Source organism: Chlorocebus sabaeus, chromosome 14 (assembly GCF_047675955.1).
Source record: "Chlorocebus sabaeus isolate Y175 chromosome 14, mChlSab1.0.hap1, whole genome shotgun sequence".
Taxonomy (NCBI): Eukaryota; Metazoa; Chordata; class Mammalia; order Primates; family Cercopithecidae; genus Chlorocebus; species Chlorocebus sabaeus.
The window spans coordinates 24,856,231-24,882,359 of NC_132917.1; the positions used below are offsets into that span (position 1 = coordinate 24,856,231).

The following is a 26,129-nucleotide window of genomic DNA, read 5'->3' on the forward strand; positions in this document are numbered from 1 at the left end:
GGAAGGGAATAAGGAAAATATGGAACCCAAAGAACTGCAGCGGGAGCACAAAGACCATAAGATACTGTGAGCAAATGGGGAGCAGGGGTGCTCTCCTGAGCTATAGAAGGAATGGTCAGGAGATGAAGATAAAACACAAGTCAAACTTACTGGAGTTGTCCACAGTCAGCAGTGGTGATCTTCTTGCTGGTCTTGCCATTCCTGGACCCTCCATGGCCTCAACAATCTTCATGCCTTCTTTCACCTTGCCAAAGACCACATGCTTGCCATCCAACCACTCAGTCTTGGCAGTGCAGATGACAAACTGGGAACCGTTTGTGTTGGGTCCAGCATTTGCCCTGGACAAGATGCCAGGGCCTCTATGCTTCATGATGGAGTTCTCATCATCAAATTTCTCCCTGTAGACAGACTTGCCACCAGTGCCATTATGGTTTGTGAAGTCACCACCCTGACACACAAACCCTGGAATAATTCTATGAACACAAGAACCCTTATAACCAAAGCCTTTCTCTCCAGTGCTCAGAGCATGAAAGTTTTCTGCTATCATTGAAACTTCATCTGCAAACAGCTCAAAGGAGACACAGTCCAAAGGCTTACTATCAATGGCAATGTTGAAGAACATGGTGGGGTTGACTATGGCTGGTAACAGAGGGCTCCAGGCAGCAGTGGTATCTGCAGAAGCCAGTATCCTTTACTTACCTCTGCTTCCACTGTCTCCTTTCCTCAGTGTAACTTTGGGCCTTGGCGGGGTTAAGACCTACTCCTGCATGGGCCAGTGACCCTCTGCCTTCAAATTCTAAAAGCTTCCCAGAGCAATAATGGGTCATACTATAATTGCCCAATGGCTTCATCTTGTCTGTTGCCTAGAAAAGCCAATGCACGGAGAACAGCAGGTTTTTGCAACAGAGAAATAGTTTAATAATCACAGGGCTAGCCAAGCAGAAGGACAAGAGTTTGTTATTATTCAAACCAGCCTCCCCCAAAATTTGGAGACTAGGGTTTTTTTGTTTTTGTTTTTGCTTTTGTTTTGAGACAGAGTTTTCCGCTTGTTGCCCAGGCTGGAGTACGATGGTGCAATCTCGGCTGACTGCAACCTCCGCCTCCTGGGTTCAAGTGATTCTCCTGTCTCAGCCTCCCAAGTAGCTGGGACTACAGGCATGTACCACCACACCCAGCTAATTTTTTGTGTTTAGTAGAGATGGGGTTTCACCATGTTGGTCAGGCTGGTCTCGAACTCATGACCTCAGGTGATCTGCCCGCCTCAGCCTCCCAAAGTGCTGGGATTACAGGCATGAGCCACCACACCCAGCCGTGGAGACTAGGGTTTCTAAGGATAATTTGGTGGGCAGGAAGCTAGGGAATGAGGAATGCAGATTGGTTGGGTCAGGGATAAACTCATAAGGGATTGAAACTGTCTTCTTGCTGTCTTTAGTTCCTGGGCAGGATCACAAAAGTAGTTGGGCCAGTTTACCAGTCTGTGTAGTACCAACTGTTTCATCAGAATGCAGGATCTGAAAATACCTTGAACACCAATCTTAGGTTTTATAATAGTGGTGTTATCTATAGGAGCATTTAGGGAGGTTAGGAATCTTGTGGCCTCTGGCTGCATGACCCCTAAAAATGCATAATTTTTAATCTTGTGGCTAATTTGTTAGTTTTCCAAAGGCAGTTTCACTCCCCAAGCAAGGAGGGGATAGTTTTGGGAAGGACAATTATCATCCTTGCTTTAATGTGAAAATACAAACTAAATTCCTCCCAGAGTTAGCTTGGCTTATATCCAGGAATGAACAAGGACAGGTTGGAGGTTAGACGCAAGATCGAATCAGTTAGGTCAGATTTCTTTTACTGTCATAATTTTCCTATGTCAGATTTTTCTCACTGTTATAATTTTTGCACAGTTTCATTATCCCTAAGGGGCCAACACTCTGTGGGCCAGTAGCTCTGTATCCAAACATATATGCACCATTTTGGAGACTTTCAGTGTGGGCTATGTACATGTGAGAGGACTGGCCTGGGTGAGACTGGGGAGACCTCTGACCTGAGAATGAAACTGGTCTCAGTAAGAGGAAGATGCATTATGTTAAGAGTCTCTCCCAATCATTCAAGTATCCATTCACCAAATACAGGACAGGTGCGGTGGCTCACACCTGTGATCCCAGCACTTTGGCAGGCCAAGGCAGGGGGGACCACCTGAGGTCAGGAATTCCCGACAAGCCTGGCCAACATGGTGAAACTTTGTCTCTACTAAAAATACAAAACATTAGCCAGGTATGGTGGTGCACACCTATAATCCCAGAAGCCTGGGAGGCCGAGCCACGAGAATCACTTGAACCTGGAAGGTAGAGGTTGCCGTGAGCCGTCTCAAGCCTGGGCAACAGAGTGAGACTCTGTCTCCAAAAAACAAAACAAAACAGAACAAAAAAACACAAATCTCCAACTATGTGCCAGACACTAACTAGGAGGCAGCATTCAGCAGACAACAAGACACAAGCTCTCTCCTCCTGGGGCTTCCATTCTGGCAAGGGGAGGGAGGGAATAAGCACAGGTGAACATCCGCTAAGTCTGATGGTGATCACACTTTGGAGAACCATAAAGCAATAGGGATGAGTGGAGCGTGGGGTGGTTAGGGAAGGCCTCTGTGATAAGGTGACACCAGAACAGAGACCTGAAGGAAGTGAGGGAGAAAATCATTCCGTTCTGGAGCAAAGGCACTCCAGTCAGGAGAGACAGCAAGCACAAAGCTCAGAGGTGGTTGCAACTTTTGCATGTTTGGGCGACATCAAGCATGTGGCTGCTGGACCCAAGGGTGCTGGAGAGGGAGCAGCAGGGGTGCAGAGCTCCGTGGTGCCTCTGAAGGGCCTGGGCTTTTACTCTCAGCAAGATAAGAACAGGCCCTGTCCTCCTGGGGCTTCCATTCTGGCAAGGGGAGAGAGGGAATCAGCACAATGCTTGTGCTATGCTGGACAGAGGAGTGGCCCCATCTGATCATCTTCTCAGGGTCATGTGGCTGCAGGGTTGAGGACAGACTAAGGGAGGGAACACAGCTGGGAGACCACTGCAGACACCCAGGGAGCAGATATTGGTGACGCGGACCAGGGTGGATGCAGAGGAGGAAGGAGTGGCTAGAGCCAGACACACTGTGAAGGTACAGCCAGCAGAATTTGTTAAGGGATTGGATGATAAGCGTGAAAGAAAGAATCTAGAATGAATCCACATTTTGGGCCTGAGTAACTGGAAAGGACAAAGACAAGTTTCCATTTACTGCTGTGAGAAAGACTGAGAGAAGAGCACGTGTGGGGGCAAGATTAGGAGCTCTGTTTTGGACGTGTTGATTTAAGTTAGATAACCAGTGAAGCTCAAATAGGTAGTGAGATTTCTAAGTCCGGGGTGCAGTAAAGAAAGAGGCTCAAACTGGAAATGTAAGTGTGGCAGTCATCAGTGTATAGATAATATCAGAAGCCAAAAGACAGGAGTTCAATGAAGTCTTAAGAAAAATTCCCAAAGGATTTCTTTTTCTTTCTTCCTTTTTTTTTTTTTTTTGAGACAGTTTCGCTCTTGTCACCCAGGCTGGAGTGCAGTGGTGCTATCTTGGCTCACTGCAACCTCCGCCTCCTGGGTTCAAGCTATTCTCCTGCCTCAGCCTCCCGAGTAACTGGGATTACAGACATGCGCATCACACCCAGCTAATTTTTGTATTTTTAGTAGAGACAGGGTTTCTCCATATTGGCCAGGCTGGTCTCAAATTCCTGACCTCAGGTGATCTACCCGCCTTGGCCCCCCAGAGTGCTGGGATTATAGGCGTGAGCCACTGCACCTGGCCTCAAAGGATTTTTTTTTAATTGACAAGTTGATTCTAAGATTCATCCAGAATAATACATTTTTTTTTAAGCCAAAAAGATTCTGAAAAGGTGACATCTGGCCTCCCACTAGATGCCTTGCCTCGAGGGGTTGGGCTTGATGTTCTGTCTCTGGCTCTGCAGCAACGGTCAAAAGAGAAGCCTGGAGTTTCCAGGATCCAGCCCACGCCCTCCCAGTGGGACAAGCTGGTTCAGGGCTCACACACCTATTAATGCATAGATTCCTGCTCTCACTTGCATCTTGTTCTTCTCAGACTCCTTATTTTCTTGCCAATTTGGCAATTTTTTTTTTTTTTTTTTTTGAGATGGAGTCTTGCTCTGTCGCCAGGCTGGAGTGCAATGGCGTGATCTCGGCTCACTGCAAACTCTGCCTCCCGGGTTCAAGCGATTCTCCTGCCTCAGCCTCCCAAGTTGCTGGGACTACAGGTGCATGCCACAACACTCAGCTCATTTTTGTATTTTTACTAGAGGCTAGGGTTCACCATGTTGGCCAGGTGGTCTCAATCTCTTGACCTCATGATCCACGTGCCTTGGCCTCCCAAAGTGCTGGGATTATAGGCATTAGCCACTGCACCTGGCTGCAATGCATTTTTTTAAATGGTTTAAATATATTGTTTTAGGCTGGGCATGGAGGCTCACACCTGTAATCCCAACATTTTGGGAGGCTGAGGCGGGTGGACCACCTGAAGTCAGGAGTTTGAGAACAGCCTGACCAACATGGAGAAACCCCGTCTCTCCTAAAAATACAAAATTAGTCAGGTGTGGTGGTGAATGTCTGTAATCTTAGGTACTTGGGAGGCTGAGGCAGCAGAATCACTTGAACCCGGGAGGTGGAGGTTGCAGTGAGCCGAGATTGTGCCACTGCACTCCAGCCTGGACGACAAAGCAAAACTCCATCTCAAAATAAATAAATAAATAAATAATTTTAAGCTTTTTCAGTCATGTTCATTGGGAAGGGACTTCAATGTACCTTGTCTGCCATACTGATGGACATAGAAGTTTCACATGGACACTTTCTGGCCAGGATGCATATTCCTTTTCTCAAATATGTTTATTGTTTGTTTAGAGGCATTTCTAAACAACTCTTTTTGAGGCTTTTTTTTTTTTTCTGAGACAAAGTCTCACTCTGTTGCCCAGGCTGGGGTGCAATGGCATGATCTCGGCTCACTGCAACCTCCGCCTCCTGGGTTCAAGCGATTCTCCTACCTCAGCCTCCCGAGTAGCTGGGACTACAGGCCCGTGCTACCACGCCCGGCTAATTTTTTATATTTTTATTAGAGACAGGATTTCACCATGTTGGCCAGGATGGTCTCGATCTCCTGACCTTGTGATCTGCCTGCCTCAGCCTCCCAAAGTGCTGGGATTACAGGCATGAGCTGTCGCGCCCAGCCGAAGCTTTTATACTTCTGAACTCCATGTAAAAACTATTCACTTACAGCTGGGCACGATGGCTCATGCCTGTAATCCCAGCACTTTGGGAGGCTTTTGTATTTTTAGTAGAGATGGTGAAATCCCATCTCTACTAAAAATACAAAAAATAAGCTGGGTGTGGTGGCACGCACCTGTAGTCCCAGCTACTTGGGAGGCTGAGGCAGGAGAATCGCTTGAACCCTGGAGGCGGAGGTTGCAGTGAGCCAAGATCGAATCACTACACTCCAGCCTGGGTGACTGGGTGACAGAGCAAGACTCTATCTGGAAAAAAAAAAAAACAAAAAAAACCTACTCACAGTATATTTTGGAGACATCACTGATTCCAACAGCACAGGTCTTTTTCAGCCAGGTCAGATCCTTGTCTATACAAGCAAAACGATCTGGTCACATGTGTTATTCTGGAACAATCTTTTCTATTTTTCTTCCCATCAAAGCACACTGTGGCTCCTCTACATTCTTCCTTCAGTGCCATGTCAATTGGGTGGTTACGTCTGAGGGGGTTTCTGCATGCAGGGAAGAATTTCATTTTAGTTTTGATCAATATTCAGTAAAGTACAATCTAGGTTTCTTCAAGCCTTTATAGAAAAAAGTTCAAAATCTTAAATTTACCTGTAACTCAAATTATTATTCATTTTCACTTAATCTTGAATGAAGGCTCAACTAGCATATAAATATGGTAAACGAAGTCTCTCAGACATGAACTCAATTTGTGTTTGATTCTGTTTTCTTAGACACTTTAAGCTACATTTACAAATGTGACATATCTGATTCTGTTAAACACTCCACACACGAAGCCTCAGCAAATCTAGCAAGCAAAAGCCTTCTTAACCCTTAAGTAACTCTGAAAAACTAATAAATCAATCATATTAAATTCAACTTCCTTAAGGGTTAGAAACATCTTTTAAAAACAAAAACAAAAACGTAGTATACATGAAGAAACACACTTGTATAAATAGAACTTTTAAAGAGTATTAATATCATATGTTCCAGTTATCTGGAACTCCTGGCCTGCAGAGATCCTCGCTTCTTTGTCTCCCAAAGTGCTGGGATTCCAGCCATGGTCCAACCATCTACAACCGCTTAACAAACCATCCCAAATTTTTCTTTTTTTTTTTTTTTTTTGAGATGAGTCTTGCTCTGTCACCTAGGCTGGAATGCCGTGGCACAATCTCAGCTCACTGCAACCTCCACCTCCTGGGTTCAAGTGATTCTCCTGTCTCAGCCTCCTGAGTAGCAGGGATTACAGGTGCATGCCACCATGCCCAGCTAATTTTTGTATTTTTAGTAGAAATGAGGTTTCACCATGTTGGTCAGGCTGGCTCATCCCGAACTTAATGGCATCAAACAATAACCAATGTATGCTGCTCGTGAATTTTCTGGAGATCAGGAATTTAGACCGGACACAGCAGGGATGGTGTGTATTTCCTGCACAACATCTTGGGCCTCAGCTGAGAGTTCTTGAATGACTGGAAATAATTCAAATATCTGAGAACTGGGGCTGGACACAGTGGCTCACACCTATTATCCCAGCACTTTGGGAGGCTAAGGCAGGAGGATCACTTGAAGCCAGGAGTTTGAGACCAACCTGGGCAATGTGGGGAAACCTCATCTCTACTGAAAATACAAAAATTAGCCAGGTATGGTGGTGTGTGCCTATAATTCCAGCTACTCAGGAGGCTGAGGCAGGAGAATCACTTGAACCAGGGAGATGGAGGTTGCAGTGAACCGAGACCGCTCCACTGCCCTCCAGCCTGGGCGACAGAGCGAGACTCAGTTTCAACAAAAGAAAAGAAAAGAAAAACACTTTAAATGAATAATAAATAAACAAAAAGATCCCTCCCTTATATTCTGTCACAGTATCTAAAATTCCCATATCCCAAAACAACCCTTTAGGTTAAGGCCTTGTCTTAAAGAGTACAGGAGCAGGCTTTGAGGGGACCGTCCGCATGCAGCCGAATGTCCCATCTGTTCATGCTTTTGACTTTGCCATGAAGGCCATTCTCCACCAAAGGTGCCTCTGTGAACACGTGCCACTACATGAGAAGCATGTGAAGTCATTTACAGGCAACGGGCATGACAGAAAGATGAAAGGCCTTGGCGGAGAAGGGCATGTCTCCTTAAGAATCCTGAACAGTGCGGCATGTGCAATTACTGGTCCTTGAAAGGCTTCTATCGGTGACCTTGAAGAGAGGCTGCCAAGTGATGTTAGCTTTTAAGGTTGCAGGTGACACTAAGCCCTGCAGAAGAGCGAGATTCCACGAACAGATGGCCTAGTGAGGAGGCTGGTGGGGCAGAGGGAAAGTCTGAAAGGAGCACCGAGGCAAAGCGCAAGACCACGTGTTTCCCACAGACCGGGCTCTCTGCTAAGCCCCAGCTAGAAAGAGTCAGAAAGACAGTCTGTTCCCTAACAGATCACGTGGTTAGTCTGCCCAGGGAGACCAGAGCACAATAAGGGTATCAGAACAAAGAGCAGAGCCAGGCGCACCCAGCCTCAGGAGCCCCGGCCGGCTGTTGCATCCCACTCAAGACACAATGGGAAAACAAGCCCACCACTAGATAACCATTTCTCACCGCTCAGATCAACATAGGTCGTTAACTGTGCTCATATCCAGGGTTCAGCAAGATGCAAAGAAACTGATGCTCCCATTCACGGCTCAGGGAATGTAAAATGAAACAATTTTACTGGAGAGCAATCTGGATTTATGTATCCATATTTTCTTTCTTCCTTTCTTTCATTCTCTTTCTTTCCTTCTTTCCTTCCTTCCTTCCTTCCTTCCTTCCTTCCTTCCTTCCTTCCTTCCTTCCTTCCTTCCTTCCTTCCTTCCCTCCCTCCCTCCCTCCCTTTCTTTCTTCTTCTTTTTTTTTTTCAGATGGAGTCTTGCTCTGTTGCCCAGGATGGAGTGCAGTGGTACGATATCAGCTCACCACAGCCTCTGCCTCCTGGATTCAAGCGATTTTCCTGCCTGAGCCTCCCGAATAGCTGGGACTACAGGTGTGCACCACCATGCCTGGCTAATTTTTGTATTTTTAGTAGAGGCAGGGTTTCACCATGTTGACCAGGCTGGTCTCAAACTCCTGACTTCAAGCGATCTGCCCGCCTCAACCTCCCAAAGTGCTGGGATTACAGGCGTCAGCCACTACACCCAGCCATGTATCCATATTTTAAATGGCCCATTACCACAGATATCCCAGTTTTAGAACCTGATCTTAAGAAAATAAAGATATATGTAGAAGGGTTTTTGTATTTATAAAAGAAAAAATGGGCTAGGTGCAGAGGCTTATGCCTGTAACCCCAACACTTTGGGAGGCTAAGGTGAGAGGATCACTTGAGGCCAGGAATTTGAGACCAGCCTGGGCAGCAGAGGGAGACCCCATCTCTACAAAAAATAAAAATAAAAAAATTAGGCCGGTGTGGCCACACACACCTGTGGTCCCGGGTACTTGGGAGGCTGAGGTGGGAGGATTCCCCCAGATTCAAGGCCGCAGTGCACCATGATCATTCCATTGCACTCCAGCCTGGGTGACAGAGCAATATCTTGTCTCTAAAAAAAAATAATAATAGTAATAATAGTAGTAGTAGTAGTAGTAGTAGTAGTAGTAGTAGTAGTAGTAGTAATGAACTAATTAAAAAGAAAAAAATGGAAGCAACATGTCCACCACTGGGGATTGGTTTAATAAATCGTGATGCTAATACTTGCCTGACTATAAGCCCCAGGAAAGCATGCAGCGAGCGTTTCACCAGCCCTACACACCTAACACATAAGACAGTGTCCAGCACATACTGGGCATTTGTTCAAAGAAGGAAGGCAGGACCGAGTGAACACAGAGGAAAGCAATGTTCCGTAACATTTTAAAGGAACGACACTGAGCTCTAGTACTAATGCGGAGAGTTACCCACAGTATATTGTTGAATAGAAAATACAGGTCCCAACACAGCATGATGGGTTTATACATGCATTTGTTTAAGCCTGGAAGAATTCACAGGAAAATCAAACTCAAAGGGTTTGGAAAGGATACTTTGGAGGTATTAACAGTGCTTATTGCCAGGTGAGTTAGATTGTGGGGTCTTTTCTATTTATTCTTTTTGTCTACGTTTTTTCACTATTCTGTGATAAGCACATTTTGATCTTATAAGAAAAATAAGGCTGGGCACGGTGGCTCACACCTGTAATCCCAGCACTTTGGAAGGCCAAGGCGGGCAGATCACTTGAGCCCAGGAGTTCAAGACCAGCCGGGGGCAATACGGTGAAACCCTGTCTCTACTGAAAATACAAAAACTAGCTAGGCATGGTGGCGGCCGCCTGTAGTCCCAGCTACTTGGGAGGTTGAGGTGGGAAGATCTCCTGAGCCCTGGGAGGTCAAGGCTGTAGTGAGTTGTGATCTGAAAAACAAAGCTATGTTAATTTGTAAAAACAACAATGTGGATGTAAATTCCTGACCCACAGAATCCTTGAGCATAATACAATGATTATTCTGAAGCTGCTAAATTTAGGGGTATTATCAGTAACAGTCACCAAAACAATGATATCTGACAGAGTATTCAGCCTTTGTAGCTCATTGTTTCTAAATGCTGGATACTTTTCCACTCTAGAGCTATGCTACGATTTGTCCAACCAACCATCCACCTATGCTCATCTATGTACATTTCCGGATTTTATTCTTCACTGATTCAATAAATGTGTGTTGAGGATCCGCTATGTGCCAGGCAGGAGAGAGGGGCCAGGTGCTGGGAATCTCCAGTAAACAAAGCAGGCTTTGTTCTAAAACCTTATGTTCCAGTGAAAGAGACAGACACTTAAGAAAGTAAACGATCAAATAACTATATAATTACAAATTGTGATAAGTACCATGGAGGGAAACAGAACTCGTAAGAATCTCTAATATGGTGCCACATTGGAAAATTATCAGGATTATGATAATAATAATAAGCATTGCAGGGAATGAAACAGGCAATTAGAAGCTCTAGGGAGAGAAAAATGCTGTATGAGGAAGGAAATATAATCAGAGTACAAATTTGTCTTTGCAGTGAACAATATTTACATAGTCCTAATGATTTAACTAAATGCAAAATCACAGTTTTGGGATGATGGAAAGGAAGTGGTGAGATCAGAGAAAGAGAGTAGATGTTTAAAATGGATAAATCAAAAACAGCAACAGTAACATGTTATTTAGAGAAACTGAGTTAAATACCCAGAGAAACAATGAAAAGTGGTTACTTCTGAGGACAAGGACTGGAGGTTGGGAAATAACTAAATAGTGAAACTGATGTTTCTCATTCATTCATTGATCACTTATTTACTGATCTCCTTTGGTGCCAGGTCCTGTTCTAGGCACTAGGGACACAGAAGTAAATAAAACAGTCAAAAAATGGAGTTTATATTCTAGAAGGGGAAATGAAAAATAAAATAAAATCCATACTGTACTACATAGGGGTTGGGATAAAGCAAGAGAGAAGGTTGAGATGAAGGGGAGGGGTTTAGATAGATGGGCCAGAGATGGCATCACTGAATAAGTGGCATTTGGGTGAAGACACGAAAGAGGCAAAGAAGAGAGCCACGTGGATGTCTGGGAGAAGAGCATTCAAACACAGGGAGCGAGAGGTGCAAAGGCCTCTAGGCAGGAGTGGTCCTGCTGGGTTGAAGGAACAGTGAGGAGGCCTAGCTACACTGCAGTGGGACAAGGAAGAGAGGCAGGAGACGAGGTTAGGGAAGTGACCGGCAGTCAGATCAGGGGAGGCCCTGTGGCCCATGCACCTTCTGGGAGTCGTTGACTCTTTTCCCTGTATTTGCATTATACATGCATACATATCTATAAATATATGTGTATGTGTGTATACACATACATATATATAGATGATTTTGATTTAAATCTTAAAATATTATTTTATTTTTATTTTATTCATTTATTTTTTTTGAGACAGAGTCTCACTCTATCACCCAGGCTGGAGTGCAGTGGCCTGATCTCACTGAGTTCACTGTAACCTCCACCTTCCAGGTTGAAGCGATTCTCCTGTCTCAGCCTCCCCAGTAGCTGGGATTACAGGCACTCGCCACCACATCAGGCTAATTTTTTTGTATTTTTAGTAGAGATGGGGTTTCGCCACGTTGGCTAGGCTGTTTTCGAACTCCTGACCTCAGGTGATCTGCTCACCTCGGCCTCCCAAAGTGCTGAGATTCCAGGTGTGAGCCACCGCACCGGACATTAAAAATGTATTTTAAAGAAATAACTCTGCTCTGGAGTAGATTGGCAGGAACAAGTCTGGAAGTGGGGACCCCCAGCAGGAGACTCTGATGCAGTTCAAGTGAGTAATGCTGGTGGCTTGGAGAGGGTGTTGGCAGTGGAGATGGAAAAATTAACGGGTTTGAGATTTATTTGGGAGGTAGGATTGAGCGGTCTTGTTGATGGCTGGAGGGGTCAGAAATGTTGTTGGTTTGAAGAATGGCCCCCAAGTGTCTGGCTAGAACAGCGTGTGCCATTTACCAATATGAAGGACAGAAAGTGTTCAGACATTGACATATGAAGTGTGACCACTCCCCGGAACCCCCAGGGAAAACTTCAAGAGGCCTGGCTGGAACCTCATACATCGCTGATAGGAATGCAAATGGTGCAGCTGCGGTGAAACGGTCTGGCAGCTCCTCCAAAGTGAACCACAGAGTTACCATATGAGCCGGCAACTGCACTCCTGGGTGTGTATGCAGGAGAAGCCAAAGCACGTTCACATGAAAACTGGTGTATGCAGGCCGTGTGCACTGACTCACGCCTGTAATCCCAGCACTTTGGGAGGCCGAGGCAGGCAGATCATTTGAGGTCAGGGGTTCAAGACCAGCCTGGCCAACATGGTAAAACTCTGTCTCTACTAAAAATACAAAAATTAGGCTGGGCGCGGTGGCTCATGCCTGTAATCCCAGCATTATGGAAGGCCAAGGTGGGCGGATCACCTGAGGTTGGGAGTTCACAACCAGCCTGACCAATATAGAGAAACTCTGTCTCTACAAAAAATACAAAATTAGCTGGGCGCGGTGGCACATGCCTGTACTCCCAGCTACTCGGGAGGCTGAGGCAGGAGAATTGCTTGAACCCGGGAGACCGATGGTTACAGTGAGCCAAGATCACACCACTGTACCCCAGCCTGGGGGACAGCATGAGACTCTGTCTCAAAAAAAAAAAAAAAATATGTATGTGTATATATATATATATATATATAAATAAATGAATAAATAAACTGATGCATGAATGTTCATAGTAACATTATTCATAATAGCCCAAAAGTGGAAACAGCCCAATGTTCATCCACTAATGAATGAATGAATGAATGGACAAAATATGGTATCCAACAAAATTGTTTTTAAACATAAGGAATGAGGTACTGCTACATGCTACAACATGGATGTACCACAAAAACATTATGCTAAATGAAATAACACGCACAAAGGACTACATATTGTATGACTCCATTTATAGAAAATGTCCAGAATAGGCAGATCTATAAAGAGAAAATAGAGTCCTGATTGCCAGGAGCTGGGAACGGGGGAATGAGGAGCAACTGCTCATCAGTTTCTTTTTCGGGTGGTGAAAATGTTCTGGAATTAGCTAGTGGTAATGGTTGCACAGCCTTGGGAACATACTACAAACCACCAAACTATGCACTTTATTTATTTGTTTTTATTTATTTATTTATTTTTGAGATGGAGTCTCTTCATCCAGGCTGGAGTACAGTGGCATGATCTTGGCTCACTGCAACCTTCACCTCCCAGGTTCAAAGGATTCTCCTGCCTCAGCCTCCCCAGTAACTGAGATTACAGGTGCCTGCCACTGCGCCCGGCTAATTTTTGCATTTTTAGTAGAGATGGGGTTTCACCATGTTGGCTGGGCTGGTTTCAAACTCCTGACCTCAGTTGATCCACCCACCTTGGCCTCCCAAAGTGCTGGAATTACAGGCATGAGCCACCATGCCCAGCCCTGAATTATGCACTTTAAAATGATGAATTTTGTGGTAAGCGATTTGTATCTCAAAAAAAAAAAAAACGAGAAGGCAATTGGCTGTGAGAAGCTGGACTACTGACAGGTCAGGACTGGAGACTTGACCATGGGAGAGTCAGCACAGAGGTGGCTTAAAACCAAGGGAGTGGGGAGTCGCACCAAAACAGCAGGCATTGGGTGAGAACTGGGAAAGCCTAGCGCCCAGGGAGACACTCACATTTAGAGTGTGGTGACAGAGGAGGAGCCAGGAAGCGACAAGAAATCAAGAGAGTGTGGAGGGCTGGGCATGGGGGTTCACGCCTGTAATCCCAGCACTTTGGGAGGCTGAGGCGGTGGATCACCTGAGGTCAGGAGTTCGAGACCAGCCTGACCAACATTGTGAAACCCTGTCTCTACTAAAAGTACAAACAGTAGCTGGGCATGGTGACACGCGCCTGTAATCCCAGCTATTCGGGAGGCTGAGGCAGGAGAATGGCTTGAACTCAGGAGGTGGAGGTTGCAGTGAGCCGAGATTGTGCCGCTGCACTCCAGCCTAGGTGACAGAGCAAGATGCCATCTCAAAAAAAAAAGTGTGGAGCCACAGGCTGCAGGAGTTGCTACAGGCAAGGCTGTTCCAAAACATGTTGCACTAAACAGTGATCCTCGTGCATAAACCCTTATGCATTGCTAATAGGATCAATCCTAGAGGTGGAACTCCTCCTGGGTCAAAGGCTATGGGCACTTTGGATAGATCCTGCAAATTTTCACTCATCCACATTGCAACTGTTCTGGATTGTGAGAGGGCCAAGATGCCTACCACGTGGAGAGGGGACAAGAGCCAGCTCAGCGTCCTGGGAAAACAAGGCAAGGTATAGATTGCCAGGCATGACCTAGCAGAGCTGATAAGCTGATGGGCACAGCATGTGGCCAGAGTAACTGGGAGACTTCAGCAGAACCCGAGAAGAGAGGGGATTCGTACTGTGGGAACAGAGCAGACTCCTCTGAGGGCCTGGGAAACGTTTACTGAATTAACAAAGCAGCAAGAGAAACACAATTGCCGGGAAAGAGTCTTCACTCCAGAATCCCAGGTGGCCACGATGCTGCTGTGTGACCTCAGATGAGTCACCTGGCCAACCTTCAGATAGCTTGTCTGTCAAACTGAAGGTCCGGATGAACATTTCTGGCCAGGATCCTTTCCACTTTAGAACTCTGTGGTTCCTGCTTGAAAATAGGAGTGAAACTTCCTTTTAATACCAACTACCAAAATCAGGACAGTTTCTCTTTCGAAGGTTTGTTCCTATGGTGGTTTCCCCATTCTCTGCAAGGGGCCAAGAGGTCATGATTTTAAGCAAGCATTGACCAAAACAGCTCAGTTCAATTTAGCAAGCGTTTACGGAATGTCCCAGGTGAAAGCCACCACCATCACCATTACCTCTTGCTGACTGGAACAGCTTCCTAGCCAGTTTCCCAACCACCACCTTGCACCACTGCAGTTTATTCTCAACACAGCAAGTCACAGCCAGGCGCGGTGGCTCACGCCTGTAATCCCAGCACTTTGGGAGGCCAAGGTGGGCAGATCACTTGAGGCCAGAAGTTTGAGACCGGCCTGGCCAACATGGCAAAACCCCATCTCTATGAAAAATACAAAAATTAGTCATGCGTGGTAGTGGGCACCTGTAGTCCCAGCTACTCAGGAGGCTGAGGCACGAGAATCACTTGAATCTGGGAGGCGGAGGTTGCAGTGAGCCGAGATCACACCACTGCACTCCAACCTGGGCAACAGAGTGAGACTCTGTCTCAAAAAAACAAAACAAAAAAAAAAACACAGCAAATCACTCCAAGCAAAAGGCAAAGTCTACCATGGCCTACAAGGATCTGCGGGATCTTGCACCCCAACAGGGTCTGCATTCTACCGTGCGTGCACACACACATACACACACACACATCCCCTCCTGCCTCCAGGCCTTTGCACATCCTGACCCCTTGCTCCCTCGCCTCATTAAGGTCTCTGTTCAAAAGAAACCTCATCAGAGATTTCCCAGACCTCCTTATACAAAATAGCACCCCTAGCTCATCACTCTCAATGTGCCTGTCCTGCTTGGTTTTCTTCATAGCACTTATCACCAGCTTTACGTTACATATTTATGTGTTTATTGCCTATACCCCACTACTAACTACCACACTGTGAGCTTCCTGAGAATAGAAACTGTTGCCTCCACTAGTCCTGGAGCAGCACTCCTACAGAACAGGTATTCCAGACGTCTTTGGGGAGAATGAATGAACCCTCACACAAGCCCCAGCCACAGGAGTCAGTACCAGGTGCCTTCTGGGTGGATACAGCAATGAATAAATCTAGGTTCCTAAGTCAACCTCTTGGCTTTTTTGCAGGGTTTGGCATCTCTCCAAACCTGAGCTTTCCTGTGTGAATCTGAGGGTTAGCCCGGGACACGCTCCATGAGGGTAGGAACTGCTTCCTATTCCCTGCTCATCCCAGAGAGAGCACTCAGAAGGGCTCAGTACTTAAGAACGAAGGTGTGGGCCCAGGGAGACATACTGTATTCTTCACACAAGAGCAAGACAGAGATGCTTTTGCCTCAGTCTAGGAAGCTGAGATTCAGTGAGGGAGAAATGGGGATTGATTCTTGTCACCGTGAAGATCCCCAAGTGGGAAGCTCTGTGACCTATACCTAAAGCCCTGCATTAAGACTAGAAGACTCAGTCTGCAGGTTACAATTCCTGACAGTAGGGCAGCTCTGCCCTCTGGTGGCCACCGGGTGCAGTGCCATCACGGGAAACAAAACAAAAGGGAATTTTTTTTTTTTATTTTACAAGTTCCTTAATTCCCTTAAAGACATCCTGGGAGACATATAATACAGGAATACAAAGTAATTCCATTACCTTGATACCCTTGCTGCCACAGAAGCTTTCACTCATGCCTATTTTAAACCTAGTTCACTGATTCAGTGAAGTGTTTACCAAGCGTGTACTGTCTCAGGCAATGGCTGTGAACAAAACAATTAAAAACCACTGTGTTTGCGGGGCGCGGTGGCTCACACCTGTAATTCCAGCACTTTGGGAGGCTGAGGCAGGTGGATCACCTGAAGTCTGGAGTTTGAGACCAGCCTGGCCTGTCTCTTCTAAAAATACAAAAATTAGCTGGGTGTGGTGGCACACGCCTGTAATTCCAGCTACTTGGGAGGCTGAGGCAGGAGAATCACTTGAACCTGGGAGGCAGAGGTTGCAGTGAGTCAAGATCGTGCCATTGCACTCCAGCCTGGGCAACAAGAGTGAAACTCCGTCTCAAAAAAAAAAGAAGAAGAAAGAAGAAAGAAGAAAGAAGAAGAAGGAGAAGGAGAAGGAGAAGGAGAAGCAGCAGCAGCAGCAGCAGCAGCTTTCAGTTTGCTTGTAATCCTAGCACTTTGGGAGGCCAAGGTGGGTGGATCACCTGAGGTCAGGAGTTCGAGACCAGCCTGACCAATCTGGTGAAACCCCCATCTCTACTAAAAATACAAAAATTTGCCACTGCACTCCAGCCTGGGCAACAGAGCAAGACTCCATCTCAAAAAAAAAAAAAAAAAAAAAAAAACACAAAAAAAACAAACAAAAAAAACCAGAAAACAAAACAATGAAGCTTTCAACTTTAAGTCTCTTTTTTGGCAAGAGTGAGGGAAGCTGGCTGAGACGCCTGCCAGCCAGATGAGTTTTCACTGTCCCCAAGTCCAGGATGCCAGGAAGCCCCAGGCCAGAAAACAGGGCATGCAACTTCCATTCCCAATACTGTGAATTTACTCAACAGCTGAGGAGACAGTGAGGAAGACAGGCAGGCCAGGTGCAGTGGCGCATGTCTGTAATCCCCAGCCCTTTGGGAGTGCCGAAGCAGGAGGATTACCTTGAGCCCAGGGGTTTGAGACTAGCCTGGGCAACATAGTGAGACTCCTATCTGTACAAAAATTAAAAAAAAAAATTAGTCAGGCATGGTGGCACATGCATGCTACCAGCTACTTGGGAGGCTGGGGCAGGAGATCACTCAAGCCCAGGAGGTCAAGGCTGCAGGGAACCATGATTGCGCCACTGCACTGCAGTCTGGGCTACAAAGCGAGACCCTATCAAAGAAGAAAAAAGTAAGAAGGAGGAAGACAGAAGAAAGAAGAAGAAGAGAAGGAAGAAGGAGAGGAAGAGAAGGAAGGAGACAGGCAGAGTCCTGTGCCCTCCTGGAGTACAGGCTGTGGAGAGGCAGCACGGAACACACGACCACAGGAATGATTCTCATCACACTGTCGTACGGGAGCATACACAGGAGCCCCGGCTCAATCCCAGATCCACTTCCCTGAGGAAGGCTTCTTTAAGCGAAGAACTCAGGGGTACGGAGAAGCCACCTGACCCGGCAGTCAGAGAGCACTGTGTGAGCACCTAAGCACACAGAACAGAGGAGGAAGGGGAGAAGGGGAGCAAGCCAGACCTCACAGGACTTTGTCCGCTGGTGAGGAAGAGTGGGAGATCCTTGCAGGAACAAGAACCCACTGAAGAGGCAGAGCACTTTTGAGTGCGACTGGCCTTTTACAAAAGTCCCCTCTAACGACATTATCAGTTAGAAAATACACTAACTGGAAGAAAAGAGTCCATTCATAAGAGCGACACAAAGAACAAACTGTTTAGAAATTGATTTATCAAGGAGTATGTAAAACATCTCTAAAGAAAAGTTGTAAACTTGACTGAGGGACATAAAAGAAGACTTGCATAAATGGAAAAACACATTTTGTTTTAAACAAAAGTCAGTATTGTGGAAATGTTAAGACTCCTTAAATTTACCTATATATTTGCCAGATATATGAAACCCAAATTTTAGGGCCCATGTTGTCTCCTTTCCCAATTCCCAGGACTGTCCCTCCACAGCACTTATGACAATATGATTAAATGACTTTTATAATGATGTGTTTCATGCTTCCTTCCCACTAGACCCATAAAATAACACGAAAATTCATCTGGAAAATACATTAAGTGCAGATAGCCAGTAAATCTCTAAAAAGTAACCCTACCGCATAGTAAAAATACATTAGAAACCTGGAGGAAATAAAGCAATTTGGCACACGTACAAGAATAGGCAGTAAGATTAACAGAACACAACAGAGACACTGAAATAGACCCAACTACATGTGGAAATTTAGAATATGATAAAGGAAGAATGACGCCAGTCAGGAAAATGGATTATTCAGTAAATAGTATTGGGGAAATGACTGGCCACCTAGAAAACAATTAAATGTGGATCCACACCTTTCTCCTTGACATCAAAAGAAACTGCAGGTAGACCAAAAATGTAAATGTACAAGTGGAATCATCAGTGCATGAGAACAAAACATGACTCTATTCTTAATTTGAGTCTAAAAGATGTAAAACTCCTTATGACAAAAATACATAAAGACAACAGATTAGCTGCGGGAAACATTTGCCACAATATGAGAGTCCATGGGCCAATTCCTCAACTACAAAGAATGCTTAGAAATCAAAAAAACCAGGCCGGGCATGGTGGCTCATGTCTGTAATCCCAGCTACTTTGGAGGCTGAGGCAAGAAAATCGTTTGAACCCAGGAGGCAGAAGTTGCAGTGAGCCAAGATCCCACTATCGCACTCCAGCCTGGGCAAGAAGAGGGAGACTCCGTCTAAAAAAAAAAAAGAAAAGAAAAAAGAAAAAAAGAAATCAATAAACTGGCTGGGCGTGGTGGCTCACGCCTATAATCCCAGAATTTAGGGAGGCCAAGGCAGGAGGATCACTTGAGCTCAGGAGTTCGAGACCAGCCTGGCCAATATGGCAAAACCCCGGCTCTACTAAGAATACAAAAATTAGCCAGGCATGGTGGCGAGCACCTGTAACCCCAGCTACTCAAAAGGCTGAGGCAGGAGAATTACTTGAACTCAGGAGGTGGAGGTTGTGGTGAACCGAGATCATTACGCTACTGCACTCCAGCCTAGGTGACAGAGCAAGATTCCATCTAAGAAAAGAAAAGAAAAAAGAAAAGAAAAGAAATCAATAGACCACAGATAAAGAACCCAATAGAAAGAAGAAGCAAGAGAACACATAGCAGAAAAAGATTCACATGTATAAGAGATATGTCAAACGCTCCACTTCACTCATAATTTTTTCTTTTCTTTTCTTTTCTTTTTTTTTTTTTTTGAGACAGAGTTTCACTCTGTCACCCAGCCTGGAGTGCAGTGGCGCAATCTTGGCTCACTGCAACCTCTGCCTCCTGGGTTCAAGTGATTCTCCTGCCTCAGCCTCCTGAGTAGCTGGGACTACAGGTGCCCACCACCATGCCCGGCTAATTTTCTCTTTTTTTTTTTTTTTTTCATATTTTTAGTAGAGACAGTGTTTCCTCATGTTGGCCAGGCTGGTCTCGAACTCCTGACCTCAAGTGATTCTCCCGCCTTGGCCTCCCAAAGTGCTGGGATTACAGGCGTGAGCCACCGTGCCTGGTCTCATAATTTTTAAAAGACAAATGAAGGTAAGATACCATTTTTCACCTATCAGATGGGGAAGCGTTTTTAAGAGTGAGGAGAAAGATTGGATTATTTATGGAAATGGAAATCAGTAGAGCCATTGTGAAAGGCAATTTGCACTAGCTGTCAACATTTTAAGTGCGCATCCCTGGAAGCCTGCAATTCCACATCTAAGGATTGATTTCACCGCAGCATTATCTGTAAGAGCAAAACCCTGGGAAACAAGGACGGCAATCCTCAGGCATGTGGACATGAACAGAGCCCCAGCAGGCACTTTCAAGTGAGAAAGACACAGTGCCAAAGTCCGGATCATTTGATTTTTAAGGTTATATACATACGCACCTATAGAATGATATACATGCAATTACATATACACACATGTAGAAAATCACTGACATACTTTGAAAAAAGTCGGAAGCGTTACAGAATGAACAAGCTGCTCTGAGAAGCAGGCCTGTAGGTTGGGGATGAGGGAAAAGGGGATCTGTCTTTGACTTTTACCTAAAATCCTATTTTAGTATTTGAGTTATTGCCATAAGAAGGTATTGCTTTTGAGGTGAGGTGCGTGGCTCATGCCTGTAATCCCAGAACTTTGGGAGGCTGGGGCAGGTGGATCACCTGAGGTGAGGACTTCAAGACCAACCCAGCCAACATGGCGAAACCCCATCTCTGCTAAAAATACAAAAATTAGCTGGGTGCAGTGATGCGCACCTGTAATCCCAGCTACTCGGGAAGCTGAGGCAGGAGAATCGCTTGAACCTGGGAGTCGGAGGTGGCAATGAGCCAAAACTGCACCACTGCACTCCAGCCTGAATGGCAGAGTAAGACTCTGTCTCAAAAAGAGAAGGTACTGCTTTTGAGGGGTTTTTTTGTTTTTTTTTTTTAAATCATTGTTTGTTTGCATGCTTTTTGAGACAGGGTCTTACTCTGTTGCCCAAGTGGGAGTGGCATGGTGCGATTATAGCTCGCTGCAGCCTGAATCTCCCAGGCTCAAGCAATCCTCCCACCTCAGCCTCCTGAGTAGCTGAGACTACAGGCCCGTGTCACCACACCTGGCTAATTGTTGTTTTTTTCTTTCAGTAGAGATAAGGTCTCGCTATGTTGCCCAGGCTGGTCTCAGGCTCCTGAGCTCAAGGGATCCTCCTGCCTTGGCCTCCCAAAGTGCTGGGATTACAGACCTAAGCCACCGCACCCCACCTACTCTTTGAAATAGTACCAAAAGTCGCCGCTGCTGCTGCTGCTACTGCTGCTACTGCTGCTACTGCTGCTACTGCTTTCAGATCACGCAGACTGCAGTGGCCTGAACTGACCACAAGGGCATAAGTGAGTTATGGGGAGATCCGTGGCCATCCAGGTAAAACATGATGCAGCTGGAATGGTGGCACTGCTAGCTCAAAAGAAACAAAGGGATTCCAGATTTACTTAAAAGGCAAAACTGACAGGAGGGATAGCGAAAACAGAACTATTCTCTGTTTCCACGGCCACTCTCCCATCCCATCTTTCAGCCCCAGGACAAATGACATCCTGTAAGACCCCAGTCTCAGAATCCAGGCTCCCATGGGCTAACGTAGCACAAGGCACAGAGCCCGAGTCTGGAAAAGCCTCAGAGATGACAGTAGAGTTTGGGCCAACTCTGCCCACCACCCGCCACTACCCACCCTCCTGGGCACAGGGAGGTAGCCAGGAGCCTGCGTGGCACTTGCTGAATGAGGACTTGAATGGGTGCCTTCTAACTATAACTCCTTGGTTCATGCGAGATGGGGAAGATCTGCAGGCGGGGCCCCTTCCCCTCGGTCGCACCACCTGCTGTGCACACCTTCACCCTCCCCCTGCCCTGGTTCCTCTCCAGGTACCGACAGATTCTCCTGGCTGGGCAGACGGGCCCAGAAGGAAGGCTGCTCGGACCCCCACCTGCACCCTGAGCCCTGGCCCCCAGCCTCCTGGGCTGGCCCTGAACCTCCACATCCCGCCCTGCCGTTCACATCTCCTATTACAGGACATGATCCTCCCCTGACCCGTCCCACGGCCCTTCCCACTGGGTGCCCCTTTTTAAGACTCTGCCTCCCTCCAGCCCTCAGCACCTGCAGGCCCCAACCCCAATGAGCAGGAGCCACAAATCTGTCCCAGAATCACCAGGAAAATCAGTGTGGCTTCTCAGAGGAGGCAACATCTGGGTTGGGCGTTGAAACATGGAGAGGAATGAGCCTCTGCCAGATAAAAGAGGAAAAACGATGTGGCTTTGCACAGGTATTCCGGACCCAGCAAGGGTGGGACTGAGGGCTTGATGTGGCTGTGTTAGAGGTGGCCAGACTAAATGCTTAGGGCGTTAGAGCCAGAAGAGTGGCCTCATACCTCGCTGGCCCCCGTGTTCCTTCCTGAGCTGCTGCTCACATAGGTGTGTGGTGGTCAAGTACACGTGGTCCGCTTCTCCACCAGCCCGGAATTCCTCAAAGAAGGGCTGTGGCCTTCAACTCTGTGAGCTGGGTACCTGGCACACCCTAGAGCTTAGGATACAGCAGATGCTCAGCACATGTTTGTTGACCTCGAATACATATATACATATGTGTGTGTGTGTATATATATATATGCAATTGTGGTGGTCATACAACTGTAAACATCAGTCAAAATGCATTGAGTTGCATATTTAAAATTGGAGAATGTCACTGTTTGTGAATTATGCCTCAGTAAAGCTGACAAGAAAAAGCATGCTTTAGAGTCTCTGGGTTTCCAGGTTCACCAGGCACTTTCACATAGCTTATCTCCGGTAGCCCAAACAGCAGCCCCATTTCACACATGGAGAAACTGAGGCCAGTGACTTGCCCACATTCCACAGTGGCAGACCTGGGCCCCTCCTTCAGAGCTTGTTGCTCACAGGATATAGGACTGAGGGATTTTTTTTTTTTTTTTTTTTTTTGAGACAGAGTCTCGCTTTGTCGCCCAGGCTGGAGTGCAGTGGCCCGATCTTGGTTCACTGCAAGCTCCACCTCCCAGGTTCAAGCCATTCTTGTGCCTCAGCCTCCCAAGTAGCTGGGATTAAAGGTGTGTGCCACCATGCCTGGCTAATTTTTTGTATTTTTAGTGGAGACGGGGTTTCGCCATGTTGGACAGGCTGGTCTTGAACTCCTGGCCTCAAGTGAGGCCTCTCAAAGTGTTGGAATTACAGGCATGAGCCACCACGCACAGCCCGTGAGGGACTTTTGAGAGGACAAGAGCCAGACATGGCTGGAATAATCCAATGTACAGAGCCTACCTGGTGAGGCTGTTGCTGACTTGCCCTCAGGGAGTTCAGCCGCTTAAGAGAGGTTCGTTGGTCGGTTCTGCTCAGGGGGTTCCTCAGGCCAATCTAGGAGACACTGGGTGACACTCACATTCCTGCACCCCCTGGTCCTGGCCCCAGTTCACGTAGACCACCCACTGTCATTGGGTAGGTATTAGGGTTCTGAGTCAGATGTCCTCCAAAGAAGGGGTTCTACCACAAATTGGGTGGCCAGATTTAGCAAATAAAAATACAGGCCAGGCCAGGAGTGGTGGCTCATGCCTGGAATCCCAGCACTTTGGGAGACCAAGGCAGGAGAATCACTTGAGCCCAGGAGTTTGAGACTAGCTTGGGCAACATAGTGAGACCCCATCTCTACAAAAAATACAAAGACTAGCTGAGTGTGGTGGTATACATCTATTCTGGAGGTTGAGGCAGGAGGATCCCTTGAGTCCAGGAGTTGGAGGCTGCAGTAAACTATGATTTTGCCACTGCACCCCAGCCTGGGCAACAAAGCAAGACCTTGTCTCAAAAAACAAACAAAAAACCAGGACAAAACGCTGGCGACATTCTGATACTAAGTAGGACATCCTAAACAGGATAGATTTATACTAAAAATGTATCTGTTGCTTATCTGAAATTTGAATTTAACTGGACGTCCTGCATTTAATCTGGCAATCCAAACTGGAAAAAAAAAAAAACACCATAAAATTAAAATTAAATTAACAAAATTTAAATTTAATGAAATAAATTAATAAAATTTAAAACAAAACTAAAATGAAAGACAAAGTAAAATAAAAAATTTTTAAATGAGTTAAATTAAATGAAACATGAGAATAAAATCCAAAAGAGGTGAACACTGCACAGGAGCCCACACCTGCGCCGAGCGCCCGCGGCCCAGCAAGATGGCGAGGCCGCGCTTCCCCACCCAGGCGCTGGGTCCCCGGCCCTCTGCGCGGCGCTCGCCCGGGACTGGGACGCAGAGCCGCTGACGGCTCTGGGGACGCCCGGGCCCCGGACTTCCCCAGCGGCGCCTCCCAGGCGGCGATCGCCCGCGAGCCTTGGGGCCCGGGACCCAGGGCCTCCCTACCGGGAGCCAGAGGGACGCAGCGGTCTCACCACTGCTTTAGGCCGAATCCGGTGCTTTCTGGAAACGGCCTCCTGCAGCTCCAGAGCGCCTGCAGGGTAAGCAGAGGCTGCTCTGTTTTCAAGAAAGCCTCGCGTCCTCATGGCCCCGCAGGGCCCCTCAGGGCCGCTGCTGCTCTGTCTCTCTGGGGAGAAGGTCGTCCGCGCCGTCGAGTCCCAGGAGGTCCCCAGACGCCCGCCCGGGCCCCGTGGGAGGGTGATGCCCGTGACTGCTCCTCTAGCTGCACTCTACTGCCCCTGCCATTCTGCCACTCAAATCTCTGGCCGGACACTGTGCAGGCGGAAACAGGTGGGGGGCCCCTTGGTTCTCCCCCACAAATCTGAATGCTGAAAGGTGCGCCAGAGAACTTTTGCTCACTTGGGGAAAAGCCGATCTGTACCTTAGAAAGGGCAATAATAAAGACATAATATTAAATTAATAATACCTAATACAGTCATAAAGGTCCAGAACCTTATACCCAGGCATCCCACTCCCTGGGAATGTATCCTAATAAAATAATTCAAAAGAATAAACGTGCTCTAGGCATAATCCTGTTCATCATGGCATTATTAGCAGGAGCTAAAAATTGAAAACAACCTCACCTAGCAAGGGGGAATGGTTAAGGAAAAGGTTTTATACCCACTGGATGGAATACCGTGTAGCCAGTAAGTGATTATTGCAAGGTCTGTAGAAACACGGGGAAATGTTTATAATGCAATCTTAATGAAAAATGGTTTAACATGAAATGGTACATTCTCATGGATCTCAACTCCTTCAGAATTGCTTTTTCTTTTAATCGAAAATGTTATATAGATACTTGCAGATTCACATGCAGTTATAAGAAAGCATAGGCCGGGAGTGGTGGCTCACGCCTGTAATCCCAACACTTTGGGAGTCTGAGGCCGGCAGATCATGAAGTCAAGAGATGGAGACCATCCTGGCCAGCATGGTGAAACTCCATCTCTACTAAAAATACAAAAATTAGCCGGGCATGGTGGCAGGCGCCTGTAGTCCCAGCTACTTGGGATGCTGAGGCAGGAGAATCGCTTGAACCTGGGAAGTGGAGGTTACAGTGAGCCGAGATCGCGCCACTGCATTCCAGCTTGGTGACAGAGCTAGACTCCATCTCAAAAAAAAAAAAAAAAAAAAAAAAAGATACAGAGATCCCACCTCTACCCAGTTTTCCCCAATGGTAACATCTTGCAGAACTATAGTACAATATCACAACCAGCATGTTGACAGGGATGTAACCTGCTGATCTAATGCAGATTTCCCAAATGTTACTTACACTTGTGTGTTTTGTGCTATACAATGTTATCACAATTGTAAATTACAATTTTACTACAGCTGGGTTTTTTTTTCTTTTCTTTTCTTTTCTTTTTCTTTTTCTTTTTTTTTTTTTTTTTTTTTTGAGACAGAGTTTCACTCTTGTTGCCCAGGCTGGAGTGCAATGGCACTATCTCGATCTCGGCTCACTGCAACTCCCACCTCCTGGGTTCAAGGGATTCTCCTGCCTCTGCCTCCCAAGTAGCTGGGATTATAGGTGTGCACCACCACATCTGGCTAATTTTGTATTTTTAGTAAAGACAGGGTTTCACCATGTTGGCCAGGCTGGTCTCAAACTCCTGACCTCAGGTGATCCACCTGCCTCAGCCTCCCAAAGTGCTGGGATTACAGGGGTGAGCCACCACTCCCAGCCTAGAGCTGTTTTTTAAAGCACACATGTGCATATATAGAAATGTGTTCTATAAACGGTGGTATTTGAGAGATTTTCTTTTCTTTTTTCTTTTTTTTTTTTTTTTTTTGAGACAGAGTCTCACTCTGTCGCCCAGGTTGGAGTGCAGTGGTGCAGTCTCAGCTTACTGCAAGCTCCGCCTCCCAGGTTCACACCATTCTCCTGCCTCAGCCTCCCGAGTAGCTGGGATTATAGGTGCCCACCACCACGCCCAGCTAATTTTTTGTATTTTTTTAGTAGAGACAGGGTTTCACCATGTTAGCTAGGATGGTC

General features: G+C 46.5%; 1 pseudogene; it reads right to left on the bottom strand.

The window, feature by feature from the left end:
* Positions 1–146: 146 nt before the first annotated feature.
* Positions 147–24,225, bottom strand: LOC140713271 (peptidyl-prolyl cis-trans isomerase A-like; annotated as a pseudogene).
* Between the last annotated feature and the right edge of the window lie 1,904 nt (positions 24,226–26,129).